The sequence below is a fragment of the Spinacia oleracea genome, chromosome 5 (genome assembly GCF_020520425.1).
Source record: "Spinacia oleracea cultivar Varoflay chromosome 5, BTI_SOV_V1, whole genome shotgun sequence".
In the NCBI taxonomy this organism is placed as follows: Eukaryota; Viridiplantae; Streptophyta; class Magnoliopsida; order Caryophyllales; family Amaranthaceae; genus Spinacia; species Spinacia oleracea.
In genome coordinates this window covers 81,072,549-81,083,374 of record NC_079491.1, presented here as the reverse complement: position 1 = coordinate 81,083,374, position 10,826 = coordinate 81,072,549, and the positions used below count along the sequence as shown (strand labels likewise).

The 10,826-nt window shown below is 38.3% G+C and overlaps 1 long non-coding RNA gene across 6 annotated transcripts; it reads right to left on the bottom strand.

Moving 5' to 3' along the window:
- Positions 1–384: 384 nt before the first annotated feature.
- LOC110776924 (uncharacterized) lies at positions 385–6,653 on the bottom strand. 6 transcript variants are annotated; one of them, XR_008921702.1, is made up of 9 exons: positions 6,320–6,653; positions 5,752–5,923; positions 5,639–5,670; positions 4,827–4,950; positions 4,674–4,735; positions 4,472–4,579; positions 4,245–4,410; positions 3,415–3,541; positions 385–736 (listed from the first exon to the last, which is right to left on the bottom strand). It is a non-coding gene; the product is annotated as an uncharacterized lncRNA (long non-coding RNA). The 6 variants fall into 6 exon arrangements; XR_008921704.1 differs by having other exon boundaries at positions 385–733; XR_008921703.1 differs by lacking the exon at positions 385–736 and adding an exon at positions 772–2,568.
- Positions 6,654–10,826: the final 4,173 nt, after the last annotated feature.

Genomic DNA, 10,826 nt, shown 5'->3' with positions numbered 1-10,826 from the left:
GGATCTGGGCCGTTTTTCTTAGTCAGATTCGGATTCCTAGAATCCGGAGTATTTGAGATTTAATTGAGTCTTTTAGTGCGTATTAACCTTGTGACGGGATGCGTCTGGGCCCGTTACGAACTCTAGGCTCGTTACGATTTTAATTAATATGTGACTCTTACTTTCGAATCATATTAGGAATAGGATTCTTTCGCAATTTCTATCTCATTTAGGATTTATGTTGGAGTGCAACACCTAATTCTGACAGGTTTCTATCTTTTATGACTTGCAACTTTTAACAATTACCAATTACGGCAGTTACTATTTTTAGCAGGTTTCCATAAATAGCAGGTTTCGGGTGAAATGAAAAGGGGAATTGAGATTCGTTATTTTATAGGAGATGCGTTGTCAAGTGGAGATTTATGTTTTCATCATCGAACCTTCCCTTTCGGGAATGGGGACAAAAGTAGGTGTCTACACCTAGTGAAACTTCCAGCTACAATGGACAATTTTACATGCTGTAAACATCATGTAGATCATCTGTCCTTACCCTCTTCTACGTTCAAGGGGAGAGAATATATGAACCACTGCTTCCATGTCGCATCTTTCTGTTGTTCAAGCCACGAAACAGGCAGAACATGTAGGTACATACCAGAAATTTGCTACCTGGATTATCGGCCAAGCACCAGTTTCTAAAATCAAGGTTGGTGAGAGCAGTGCGCTTCCAATTGATAATGAAATGTTCATCACGGTCCTGCTGTGTAAAACAGAGATGAAAAACCCACATGGGAAGGATTATAAAAAAAACAAATTAATTAATACACACAGCTTTTAGCCGGTTCAAGCGTAGACTTATCTGTTAAACCAAGGGAATGCAAAGACTATAGAGAAAATCAATTAATGCACAAGCACTGCTCGACACTAATAACAAGAGGGGAAACCAGAGTTTCAATAGATCATAATAACAAGAGGGGTAACCAGAGTTTCAATAGATCTTGCTTTTAAAAGCCAATGAAGGTAACCCGAAACTTAAAGATAAATCACATGGTACCTACTTTAATTGAATTTGATCCAAACAAATGATGAATTTTAGAAAATAAGGAAATTCAAGAAATAAGGGCATTAAAAGAACACATGTCAACAAATGAAAAGAAAAAAATAAAAGTAAAATAATGCCATGGGTAGAGGAGATGGAGAATGTTATAGGGGTGTTAGAGTGAGATTGATATATGAGATGAAAATTTGGATAAGAACATCAGTAAGGAAAGCCATAAACGGTGATCTGACACCATGTATAAAAATCTCACATAATACAGCTCGTGAGCTCGTTGCACTTCAGGGGGCCGGGGGGGCTTGGGGCAATAATGGGGGACCCTTGAGTCTTGAAGGACATTGGTACGGGTTATGGGGAATATGCATGGGATCTAGATGGACCTCTCTCTAACTTTCATAATAATATTGATGTATTGATCATAGAGAATTACTTCTAGGTCCATTAACCATAATCATAGATGGACCTCTAGGTCCATTAACTATATCTTACGAATCAAAGGCTATGTAGTGCTATAATTGTTGGAAGTGTGTATGAACAAACTAGGCAGCCACAAAACCTTGACCTAAGTAAAGTAAAATCCCTAAAGGCAACAAGATAGACTGAATTCACTAAATTTTCCACGGTGCACAATATTAAATAACTCAGCACGGATAAAAATAGCCAGTCACAAAGCCTTAGAAAATATAATGTGAAGTAAAATCCCTGAAGGCAACGAATCAAGGGATTCATTGTCTTCAACAACGGTGCACAAACAATTTGGTATTCATCCCAAATATCAGGATCTTTTGTTGTAGAGATCACTTCAAAGTTCAAAGTATTGGTTAGTTAATTGTTAGTCAAATAGATGGTAGTTTCTGGTTATTAGGGGCAGTAAGTTAGTGGAGAAATTAGTGTTTCTATGGGGTATTCTTCCTTATTTCCAGCTATTAGTTTGTATTCTGTACTTTTAGTCAAGTTAGTATGCCAGATTAGTTGGCAAATTATCCCTCGTTCTTAGCATTGGTTGGTATGTTTTAGCATCGCTGTTTAGTATGAAGAGTAAGTTTGATATGAACTCTTGCTTTTTTATTTGTGTGCACTGCTCTTTATATTCCCCAAATAAACACATTTAGAAACTGAAAACCTGGAACTCCCCAAAGAATCTTGTAAGTTGGCTTTAAGTTAACTTCATCAAATTCCGTACACGCATTCTCAAACGCGTCATTGCTGCAAAGAGGAGATTTATAAAAGAAGATTAATTCTGAGGGGCTAACAACCTTCCAAGCATTATTCATCAGGAGAAAGGTGTTGTAGTATATAGATGAACACATGAATCATAAATAACATCAGCTACAAGCAAGAAAGTCTTTGACTCTAATTATTTATTCTTAGAAATTATAGGTAGTCTTTTTCAGTCATATACCTGTACTTGAAGGTTTTAAGTTCACCTTGATGTGTTGTGGCTATGGTTAGTAAAGCATTAGCTTCAGCAAATGACTCAAGAATAGACATGCCAAGTTCTGCTCTCTCTAAAGGATTATAGTGCCAGTACCAATCTAAGATGAATAACAAACAGCTGTCAGTTCTCCAAGATGTCTTCTAGCTTATAAGAGAGATACATACATCATTCTTAGCTTCATCTACATATAGGCAAATAAAAAAATTCCTTCCACTACCATTGTGTTGCAGAACGAAAATAAATGTACTCCAATCAGAAAAGTAATAAAAATGTCATCAAAGATAAAATGACTGTGAAAGCAAATCAAGTATACAACTTTATCCAAGAGCACCAACGATTGATCGGTAGATCTAGCTTGTATGTCCTGTTAAACACTTGATAAAACATAATTAAATTTTGAGACAAACACAATATGGATGCCCATTTTCCCTCCGTTCACAAATATATAGATGTCGGGGTCTGTCATTTAAATGAACTAAGAACCAAGCAACTGTGATAAACATACAAAAAAACAATGAAGTTGAAAGATTGAATTGTAACTTGATCCTTCATTTTCTTTTCGTACAAATTTTTTTTCACAATAGATGACTTTGACATGGGTTAGAGATATTTCAATAGGCGGGAGAAGAATACAAACCCATTCAATGTGCGTCCTTAAAATTCTACAGCAAAGAGCCAAAGACCAACATTGAAGATTACATGTATAGACTGTACACTACTATACTCACACTGTAACTACAGTAATTGAAACAAATTTGACACTCTGAGGAAATTAGCATACAACCTGCTCGACCAATTAGAGGAAAAGAATAATCGTCATTATAAAAAATTTAAAAAGTCGCAAACAAAGCAAAATTTCAGTCTTAAAACATTTCAAAAACGGGAAGAACAAAAAAAGACCATGTAATTCAATAAGGAATCAAAATTTAAGCTCGATACTCACACTATTTTGTCTCAGATGTCCAGAGAAGGTTAATAAAGATTGAGACAAAGAATGTTCGTCACCAGTATCGCAAAAACAGAATCAAACAATGGGATCCGTACTGGTTCAGCACATAAAACATACAGACCTGAAATACGTGAAGTTGTTAGATAACTGTTGTGACAAGAAAAGGCAGAGGGGTCTCCAAATAACTGTAAAACCTACATAATAACATAATTAGTGGCAATAAAGCCTAAAATGGTATCCAAGCCGGTCGTGTTTCAACCCACTGTTTAATTATGCCTCCTGATTTCGCAAAACTAAGAGAAAAATCATAGGGGCGAGGGAGGGGGTCATTATGCTAATACGCCAATTAGTTTAAAAGAGAACCCTTCCAGACGAAACTTATATTGGACTCATAGCTGGTGTTGTAAAACTTGTTTGTTCAGTCATTCTAAAGATAGTGCTTCTGATCATCATATAAAATGATCCAAAACCACCTTCTTTCTTCACTGAGTTGAAGGCAGTTTTCAAATCCAAATTTTCTTTTATGCAAAAAATGGAAGATGATCCAGATTCAGGTTGCACCGTTGCACTATAGCGGTAGAACTTACAAACGGTGTTTCTCACTTTTCTCCATGTTCAATACTTAGACACTTGGATACACGTTATTGTATAACAAATTGTTTCCAAAATCTATTTTTTCGTGTTTGTATCATACTGATACACACATCTATATCCATGAATGTACAACATAAGCTAGATATCTTAATCTTTTGAAAAAAGAAAAGGAAAAAGAAAATTGAAATTTTTTCATATAAAAGTACAAAAAAGAAAGAGAGAGAGCTTACCTGCTTTAGCCATCAGGGCAGCCAATCCAACTGCTTTCAAGCAAATGGTTTTACCGCCTGTATTAGGCCTAGTTATAAGAGGAACTCGTGTATGCTTAGAAGTCATTATATCAGCTGGAACTGGGCGAGCCTCTTCCAGTTGAGTAACCTAATAATGAAGACTTAACTGAACCAAAATATCAGGAAAAGAATTCAAACAAAAGAACCTCTATAAGCTACAAAGTTACCTTCTCTTGTAGTACTTCAATATCTACTTGTGTGACTTCTTGCTGGCCAAAATATGTTCCAAGTTTTCTTCTCCGAAATTCCCAAGGAAATTAGAGTTCGATTCCCAGCTGATCAAGACAATGCCAAGAAGAACTAGATAAGAAAATAATATTTTTATATAATATGAAGTATACATTAATATACAATTTAACCCAGCTATACCTCAATCCAAACAAGGTTGACGGTGATGACCAATATACAATTTAACCCAGCTATACCTCAATCTGCTCAAGATATAGCAAAGGACCAAGTCATTAATAACTTATCTAGGTCAAACCAAATAAAGGGACACACTCAATACAATGTTTGATTTACCTTTTTTGTTATATCCAAAAGAATTTCAGCCTCTGCATCAACTACTGATGCCTTCGCTTCCATTAATTCACCATTTAGATGCACAACAGAGACTGGCTCTATAATGTTTCCCATGCCAACTCCACTATAACAACATGAAATAATTAAGTATAGATTATAAGATTGTTATAGGATCGAGTAAAAGTTCAACAGTAACTGATGTTTCCAACCAAACGATAGATAAACCTGACACAAGTAAATCATGAAGACATGGATCATCTCATTTCTAATAAAAAATTAATCAAATACAGGGAGCTTGGGGATGTGTCCCTTTGCTGCCATCAGCAAGCCATTATATGAATATTTATGGTGGAGAATACAGATAGTAAGCTCGTTGAAGCTGGAACTCTTTCAATTACATATAGGAAATGTTAATTAGAGCAGGCTGATATTCAAAGTCAAGATTCTAGCCCTGCACATAAAATACTACTTTCACAAAGAAAAATTCAGAAACCAGTCTGTTATTCTGAACGCAAAAACTTCTAAGAAAACTTAATACTTTAATCATTCTGAAAATCAAATAATTTCTACTACATTTGTCATACACAAAATTTTCGGTAAACTGAACCAGATAATAACCCTACTCCATCTTGAAAAATAATGGTACACCGGATCACACTAATCAGATCCAACCGCAAAGGATTCCAGTAAACCAATAACCCACAGCATCCGGAGAAATCAAGTCAAATGCAAAGAGATTCATTAACTAGCTAAGAAGTACAATATCATGAAACAGATAGTCCATCCAGTTGAAAAACTTCAGTAAAATTTACCTTGGGATTTGTCTTTAGATTGTCCAGCAACCCTGCAGTAGAAGCAAGAACTTAATAGAAACACACATGTCACATATATGATAGGAAAAATAACAAATTTACTCTTTTGGAACCTCGAAGAAATCTTTGTTGACTTCTCCTTGCAGAACATGGCTAACCATCCTAAACTCGTGGATTAGGCATTGATCAACCCCTTGCAGTCTGCCTTCTTTGATATGAAAAGATCACGGGACATAAAATACGCAATGTATAAGACTAGTATAACTTCAGCAAGTGCAATAGAACCTACATCAGCAAGCATAATTTCAGCAAGTTTAACCAGATAATAGACATAATGAAATAGCTCCGTGCTTGGCATAACCAGGAACACAAGCGAAGCCTATGCTTAATCCGTATAATTAAAAAACCAAAGTCTCATATTTACAATATACACTCAATTCTCTATGGAAGTTCACAACAAAGATAAACTAATTGCAAAAAATTTAATTAGCATACGTGTTTCCCCTTATAATTCAAAGGTCCAAAATCTGTAGGATTTTGTGTCCCTGGTTCTCATAAAAGCATCCCCTTCCTTAACCCCCATACTTCTTCCACGACACCTATCCCCTAAAACTCAATTGCAGAAATTAATTGTACAATCAACTTGATCGAATATAGAACATTAACAAATAAAAACCTTACAGGTGAAATTAGCGCTGATGGCTCTGTTGATGGTGTTGCGAATGGGTTTTGAATGAATCTTCAATACTGCAATTAGAAAATCAAACCGTAAAATCCGAAGAAGCTTGTAATTAAAGATGAAATTAGCGGTGAAGAGTGAGAATTATGTGCTACTCTAGATTTCCCATTTATACTTGAAAGTGATGAGAGAGAATTGAGTTGAGGAGATCGTTTTGCAGAAAATATTTTGAGATTAATATGGAAATATGATGATCGAAGAATGGCTAGAGGGAGGGTGAGTCGGTTGAGGGTAGAGGGAGGTTGAGGAATATTTCGTGGGTGTGTGAAATCTGAAAAGCGGGAATAAATATTATTTTTGTTCTTTGAAAATTTCAAACTAGTGATGAATGATAACACGTGTGTAAAACGTGATTATTTTGGTGTTTTGCGACTATTTTTGTTGCCAAAATTAGTTTAGGCGCCTAAAACCGTCAACATATGTATTCCCAGTTTTCTTAGAGGCAAATAAATTGTGACCCTTCTTAAAAGCGTCATAGTAAAAGTGTCACTATGTGTGAGGGGTCGAAAAAGCACGAGGCTAATGCGTGACCTCGTCCCTCGTGGGTGTGACGTTTCTTTTTGTCAAATCAAGTGTAATTGGATTTCCTGTGAGTTTACACCCAATTAACTAGTAATATAGGATTCGCCATTCAGTTTTTAACGACAATGAGAAAAACTGACAAAACCCGGTTATCGTGACATAAAGGGAGTGCAATTATGTTTGACCACGACGGTCGTAGGTTCCCTTGTGATCCCTGGTGTGGGGATCTCTCAACATACACCCGCAAGGTAGAGATTGAGGGTTCGGGGGACTGTAACTACCGAGAGGAGTACTCGCTCGTCGATAACTCCAGAGGCAGGATATCCTTACTAGCTCAGCATAAATAATTGAAGGGACATGCGTTAACTATTAAACTAATCTGAGCTGATTTTAACAATATGCAACATATAATACTATATTGATCGCGATTATCTGATTTAGATTGTATTAAGGGACCTAGCATGATAATCCAATTTCCCAAAAATATTATCTTTATTAGGCGTGATAGAACAATCAGATTCAATTAGTTTAACAGTTCATAAAAGGGCGAGGAAAGCAATTAAATCATGGAAAAGGGACACATTACGACGCACCCTTGAGAGGTGCGTCAGGGTTCTCAGAAAACTAACCCCTTTGACTTTGCTATTTCTCCTTTTATTTAACGAATCTCAAACTACGGGACAGGATACGTTCTGTTCGATTTTTGGATCGATTGCGACAGAACGCGTGATCAATTTTGCAGCGTGAGGCTTAGGCTTAGGGGTTGGAGTCAATACTCAGAATAATGAATTGTGTGTTGTGTCTCTTTCACGTCGAACTTGGGGTCATATTTATAGAAAAGAGTTCGTGGAAAGATAGAATTTGTAGAACTCTAATCCACGAGGAATTAGGAAAGAACACGTCCCAGGTAATTTCAGCGCCCAGGGCTGGGCGCCGAAGATTTCGGCGCCCAGAGCCAGGCGTTGAAAATAGGGTCTGGGCCGTTTCTTTGTCAGATTTGGAATCTTAGAATCCGGAGTGTATGAGACTTAATCGAGTCTTTTAGTGCGTATTAATTTTATAACGGAATGTGTCTGGGCCCGTTACGAACTCTAGGCTCGTTAGGATTTTAATTAATACGTAACTCTTATTTTCGAATCGTATTAGGAATAGGATTCTCTCACAATTTCTATCTCATTTAGGATTTATGTTGGAGTGCAACACCTAATTCTGACAGGTTTCTATCTTTTATGACTTGCCACTTTTAACAACTACCCATTACGGCAGTTACTATTTTTAGCAGGTTTCCATAAATAGCAGGTTTCGGGTGAAATGAAAAGGGGAATTGGGATTCATTATTTTATAGGAGATGCGTTGTCACGTGGAGATTCATGTTCTCATCATCGAACCTTCCCTTTCGGGAATGGGGACAAAAGTAGGTGTCTACAGTTAGCCCCCACTTTGACTGAGTCTTGGAGTAAGACGATGGTCAAAGTATTAGACGGAGTGCGTCACACAAGTCATGGTGACCTGTTTTTTGCGAGGGTCTCACGAGCCCCCGAGTGATAACATTTGACTTAAGGGTCATCACTTGAAGTGTCGACATATCTCTCACGTGTCATTGGGATCTGTCAACGGATAGTATAGAAACTCCCTCACTTTGTCATTGGAAGTATCTAAAGAGGAGTAGAAACTCCCTCACTTTGTCATTGGGAGTAGATACAGATGTTTTCGAAATTAAAGCTATAAAGTGTAATTGGGCCTGGCCAAGCCCAACCACGAGGTAAAAATATTTTTAAAGATTCTCATTTTCAGGGCTAGCTAAACGAGAAAACCCCCTTGTTTTTATGGGACGTAAAACGAAGGAAAATCCAGCACATCGTTCTTTTTTGGAAAAACGGAAAACCAATCCTTTTAATTCTTTGGAAAAAAGGAAAACCAAAAAAAGTTATCGCTGCAACGACTAAGGACCTGCGCGGTTAGTGGCGGAGACCCCGCCGGCTAAAGATGGCGAGCCTGTCCGCTAAGGGTGGACGCCCCGTCCGAAAGAAGTGGACGAATCTGTTTTGAAGTTTGTTTGCTTTTTTTGAAAATAAGGACCTACGCGGCTTGTGACGTAGACCCTGCCGGCTAAAGATGGCGAGCCTGTCCGCTAAGGGTGGACACCCCGTCCGATAGAAGTGGACGAATCTATTTTGAAATTTGAAAATAAGGACCTACGCGGCTTGTGACGTAGACCCCGCCGGCTGAAGATGGCGAGCCTATTTTGAAATTTGAAACTGAGGACCTGCGCGGCTAGTGACGCAGACCCCGCCCGCTGAAGGTGGGCGAGCCCTGTCCGCTAAGGGTGGACGCCCCGCTCGCTGGAGGTGAGCGAACCTGAATTCGTCTTTTTGATTTGGGATTCGCGTGCTGCGGTCTTGCCTGATTGAGGTGGACAAGTCCCTATCGTGATTTCTTTTGAGAATTTCTTTTATTCATTCTTGTAAGAGCGAATTCTTTCGAGGGATGCTCGGATTTAGTTGTAACTTGAATGTGGGTTGACAACATGCTTAGACGGACCATTGTCTTGTGGCCATCATCATTTCATGGTTTTGAGCTAGTCTTTTCGGCTCAATTTTGCCACTACTTGGGTCCTTGATTAGGGGACTATGTATAAGTATCAACGGCGACCTTTGTCTTGAGGTCGTAATCCGGTTTTATTTTTTTTGAGACATCCAAACATGGGACTGCGTGTAGCGTAGTCCGGGAATATGATTTTGACTCCGCACACTCTTTGTTGGAGTATATATTTTTTCGCGAGCCCCTAAGCAATTGGGCTCGTCGGTCATTTTTCGCCAAGAGAGGTACGTATTTTATAACGTCTTTTGATCATGTTTGGGGTTGTGCTCATATGTGCGAGCGGCCTTTTATAGTGGTGTGCTATTTTGGAGAAGTCGTGGAGTGCGACTTCAGTTTCTGGGCGACAAAGTTTATTTTCCAATAATATCCGATTTAGTTTGGCCCGGATTTAATCTTTTGACAAACAAATATTTTTCATTTTGAGAAACCAACGACTTAACAATATTTTTTGGTGTTTCGAAGAATGACCTTGATATTTATTTCGCTCATATTTGTTTTGAAAAGTGTACACATATATTCCTTGAGACGAGTCTAAGTTTTGACCAAGTTTTAACATTCATTTTGATATTTGGGTGCTAAAGACGCTTTTGGGCTTGATCTTGATTGCAATAGGGCCTCGTGTCTAGCAACGCGGTTTTAAGTCCTTTCCTGTTCCGCGTTTTGTGAGATCCGGGCCTTGGGATGCATCTTCAGCGCCCCAGGCTAGGCGTTAATTATTTCGGCGCCCAGCAGCGGGCGCTGAAAGTCCTCTCCTGGCGATTTTTGGTTTTCGGATTTCTTAACGCGTTTCCGAATGGGATCAGGATGTCACTTGATGTCTTCAGCTATATATAGGGGCTAGATACGTCCCTATTTTCTATCACTCTCAATTTTCTTCTCTCTTGTAGTTGCTTAGTCTTAATTCCTCCTTGCTTTTTTCATGTCGATTCCTCCCTTCTCACTCCAACGAGCTGTTAGGCGTTGGCTACGAGCCCTTACTCCTACAGAAAAGGCTTTGTTGAAAGAATACCACTTAGAGGCACTTTTAGGCTTACAACAAATTAATATTGATTATAACTTTCTGCATGCAGCCCTAAGCTTTTGGGATTCCGATCATCATGTTTTTGTCTTTCGGGGCAATGAAATGTGTCCTTTGCCAGATGAATTTGCCGCGATCCTTGGTTATCCTACTAATGCTACTCCTGCCACCCCTGGCACCATTGAAGAGGGTAAAACAACCATAGGGGCTTTCCTAGGACTAGATGCTAACATGCTTGCTGAGATTGTTGTAGGTGATGAGGTTAATTTGGCAAAGCTTGTAAAACATCACTTTAGACCTAGTAAAAA